We start from the raw sequence: 4,973 nt of genomic DNA, 5'->3' as shown, positions 1-4,973 counted from the left end.
CAAAGCCCTACCATGTTGTTATTCAGCCTCAGCTTGAGAAATACAATGAAGGTAACTGTCAAGAGATAAGTATCAAAGTAGAGTTTTAATTGCCTCTGTTGATTGACTGCCCTAATCATGAAAGTACGAGAAACTACTACACATGTCAGAATCAGCTGTTGGTCACTAGGAAAATTAAAGATGAGAATAGGATAATGAAATAAAAGCTGGGAAATGGAAAAAGGAGAGATTGAAGGTATGTCTAGTGCAACTATCTGATGCATCTGTTTATCTCCTCTTTTAAAGAAATAAAGAGGTTGGTAATAAGACAGGGGAAGGGAGAAGTGGAGAAACAATTTAAAAAACAAATAAACCTTAAAAGCATGCCATAAAACATCTATACTTAAGATTTAGGGGATTTTAATATGCATTTTAATTCCTACATTTTATTATCATCTCTTCCCTACCCTAACATCCTACACAGGTGTTCAACAACTTACTATGATTGTTGAGAAGTCAATATAGAAACCAAGGTATGGAGCTGTGTGAATCTCTGCCAAATCGATGAAATAAAAATGCTGCTAGTTCTAAATAGGTATTTTGAGAAGGATTCAGTCTATATAGCCATGGTTAAAGAAACATAATCTTTTCCTTAGCTAAATTTTATTCTAATCAATACAAAAATGAATGGGATATTCCTCTATTTTAAAGGAAGAATTTCATCTCTATAGACAGTTGATCAGAAATTTGCCTTCCAAATATGTCAGTTCAAAATAGATTTTCATAAGGCTTTTTTAAAAGATTTTTATAAAATGAATTCCTATTTAGTGTATAGCAGTTAATGTTGCAGAATCCTGGTGTGGTGTTGTGGGTCATGTGTCAGACTGCAAATTCGTTTGAACACAATTAGAGTGCAACAGCGTAGTGGTTATGAATCGGGCTGGGAACCTAAAGGTCAGCAATTGGAAACTACCAGCTGCTCCGCGGGAGAAAAATGAGGCGTTCTGCTCCCGTAAAGATTTACAGCCTCGAAAACCCTGTACAGGGTCGCTATGAGTCGGAAACAACTCCACGGCACATAACAACAACAACAACAAGAGTGCAACAATTCTTCTGTCTTCCTTTTTCACTGTCTAGCTTTTACCTACATAAGAGGTCACTGATAAGACTTCTGTCTTTTTTTTTCAATCGCATCACCATCCCATTCATGAGAGAGGTGGGGTAGTGGTGGTGGTGTTCCGAGGAGTTGATTCCAACTCATCGTGACCCTGCATAGGATTTCTAAGGCTGTAAATCTTTATGAGTTGTAGAGTAGTGCTTACGAATCGGGCTGCGAACCTTAAGGTCAGTGGTTCGAAACTACCAGCTGCTCCGCGGGAGAAAGATGAGGCTTTCTACTTTCTTAAAGATTTACACCCTCGGAAACCCTGTACAGGGTCGTTATGGGTCGGACCCGACTCGATGGCACTCAACAACAACAACAACAACAACAAAATCTTTATGAGAGTAGAAAGCCTATCGTTCTTTTGAGGAACACCTGGTTGTTTTGAATAAACCCAGAAATAAATCCTCTAGGTTAATCTTAATTTGCTAACGTTTGAGGGTCAAATGCTGAATAATCACTCTCCTTTTTAAGATTGTTTTTTCTTTCAGCATGCTTCTAAAAACTTCTAACCTTGAGAATTCCCTAGGGACATTAAGGTTAGCTGATGACTGCCCTTAGGCAACCTATTTATGATGGTGAAGTAATTCTGAATACTGCCACTTTTAGTAGCATTTCTGAATACTAACATCGTGCTTCATGTTCACAAATATGGTTTATAGAAAACAAATTATATTATGTAAAAATGTATCTTTTAAAAAGTAAAACTACATGGTGTAGAGGCATTTTGTTCACAGAATTTGTTTACAAATATCATTAAAAAAAGATATATGTATGCACAATGCAAAATTTAAACCTGCTCTTTTATTTCTCTGAAACATGGTTACTGAAACCTTCACAATTGTAAATGCAGATCTTGGAATTATATTGAAACATTGAGACCATAAGTTAATTCAATCAATCAATTAGACCTCTGCAGTGCCTTGATTACTTTCAGTTTAAGAATTAAGTAGTTTGTTTCTAATTGCCATGAGAAGAACTAGCTCACAAAACTAGGGCTAGCAGTCAGCTTAACTCTTAATAAATTACATCAATTGCAAAAGTGAGTTACCCATAGTCAGTGACAAGCAAGCAGTTATTAATTCCATTTGGTAAGATATATTTGTCTATAAGACAAAAGATATTTTAAATATTGTTATGCAAAAATAACAAAAGTAAGAAAACTACAGCTTGATTCTCCTCAAAGCTAAGAATTAGTCTATAATGGGGTCCTGGTGTAGCACTGTGGGTTAATGCACTGGACTACAAAGTTGGTTTGAACTGCAAGGTTGTCAGTTCAAGCTCATCACTAGCTCCTTAGAAACCTTATACAGGTTACTATGGGTCAGAACCAAATTGATGGCACTTAACAACAACAACAAAAATGTTAGACAAAAAATTTAAAGAGTTTCACATGTGTATTCTTTGCTTAGCCATATTTTACCATGGGCTGCCAACAGAAAAACTTAATCTATCTTGGAAGAAGTACAGCCAAATTGTCCTTAGAAGAGAAAATTAATAGCAAGATTTCATCTCAGGGACTTTAGTCATGTTATCAAAATAGTTTTTGAGAAAGTTTTAGAGGATGTTATATTCTAGCTATAAAGGGAGAAAAAGAGGGACAAACTAGTGTTAAGTGAGGATGCATAAAGAATAGTTTCAGCAATAGGAATCCTATTGCCTCCAGGATAAAAAGTCATATTACCTGTTTTTGGTGATTAAACTAGGGTAGCAGTGAGTGCAGAATAAAATATTTGAAATATAAACATAAGCTATAACCCCATTAGTTTTTAAAACTTTTATTGTGAATTGAGTGATAGTTTACACTGGAGAACATTGGTTTTGCACTCATCCTATCGTATTTGGTTTCATTGCAATGATTACATTCCCTCCCGTGCAGCATCATTTAACAGTATTTGTTTCTATTCTCTCTGTTGTTTTTTTGACATACACAAAAATACTCAGAAATATATATCATTTAAACAACCAACGGACATATTCTGCAAGCCTTCCTCCTGGCTACCAGCACATAATCTTTCTCTTTACGTGAGTCAAGAGGTCTCACCAGCTCTATATCTCCATGCTATCTATCATCTCTGCCTCTATCTCTGGTGTTGCTACTTCTCTGGTTGGGGTCCCAGATTTCACCATGCTATTATCCTTTGATGGTCCTAGGGCCTATTACTTTTTACAACTTGTGTGTTTTGTGCCCATTGCTATGGTTGCAAAACAACAGGGAAAAATTTCTTTGCTCTTTCCATTCTTGGCCTCAGTACTATTCTCCTATGGAAAGTAAAAAGAGAACAGTGTCATTCATTACTAAGTTTATGGCACATATCTGACTGTAAATAAGCAAGTAATCAAAACCTAAGGCTGATACGAACTCTTCAGCATTTCTTCCAGCATTTTAAATATATTTGAAAAACTAGTCAAACATTATCGGACTAAACTGTAGAAACCAGATGATGCAAAATGCTTCTTAACTGGTAATCCAGTGTACTAAGTGTTGATGATATATGTTGCTCAAAAGACATAACTAGGTTGAGCTCTATATCAATATCTGTAGAAGCAAAGTGAAAACCATCAGTATCTGTCAGCAATACTAGCTATACCTTTCTGTAGCCAGATGCAGAAATTAATAAACAATTACCTTTTCAAAAATAATGGAGTCTCCACATCAGAATCTCTGCTAGAATAAAAAGCAATATAAAGGGAAACTGCCTCATAATGCTTCATATTATAAATTCATCAGGGGGAAATTTTAACTCATACTGTTCAATAAGCAAAGCCTTGGGGATCACATAAACAAAGAGAGAGGGAAGAGCAAATCTCTGGAGAACACCATTAACATAATTGAGCACTTAAATGCATAAGAAACAAATTGAGACCACTTAAGTAAATAAGGAGAAAGCTATGCAAAGACAGCATCAAGATGCTGCAATTGATCTTTAACTGCTACCATTTCTGGAATTAAACAGGGTTGATACATCTAAAGACTAGTTCCTTAGCACTGACTTAAATGCTAAGCAGTCAACTTGGGTTTAAATTTATGTGTCAGCACTTGGTAGATGCAGGATTTATATTTTTTAATAATCAGTTTCCTTATTAATAAAATGTACATAATAATAACATTAACTCAGGATTTTGAATGAGATAATACAGATAAAGTGTTTATTATAATGAAAGGTCCATAAAAATACTCAATAAATACATTATTTCTCTATACTACTAATTATTATTATTAATAACAGTCATAGCAGCACTTATAAAGAGACATGTAAGGTTGTTGTTATTATTACATGCCATTGAGTCATTTCAGACACATAGCCATTCTATATATATAGGGTTTCTGAGGCTGTAAATCTTAGCAGGAGCAGAAATGCTCTACTTTCTCCCAAGGGTTGGTTGGTGGTCTCAAAATGCTAACCTTGTGGTTCACGCTCCAATGCTTATCCTACAGAATCACTGTTCTCCCATGTAAAGTTAAATATATAACTATATAAATAAGTGCAAAAGAATGAATTGGTAGTTAATAGAATTTGACTTCAAATAAAAAATTCAAAATCAACTCACTAAATATCTCCATCAGGGGTACACTAGTATGACCTTTTTGAAAATCTACCGTCTTATTAAAAAACCTTAGGGATATTGATACATATGAAGTATAAAACTTCAATATTTTAATCAAAAACAAAAAAACGGAAAGATACACTTTTACAAATTATTGATAAACGTATTGCAACTGACTACTTCAAAGTATCCTAATAGACTTGGTTAATATAGCAATCTATTTAGACACTAATTAGTAAAATGACTGTTGTGTCAGCAATTCACATAGTTGTTGTTGTTGTTA

The sequence above is a fragment of the Chrysochloris asiatica genome, unplaced genomic scaffold (assembly GCF_000296735.1).
Source record: "Chrysochloris asiatica unplaced genomic scaffold, ChrAsi1.0 scaffold00002, whole genome shotgun sequence".
Taxonomy (NCBI): Eukaryota; Metazoa; Chordata; class Mammalia; order Afrosoricida; family Chrysochloridae; genus Chrysochloris; species Chrysochloris asiatica.
Note: the sequence above shows the minus strand (reverse complement) of the source record.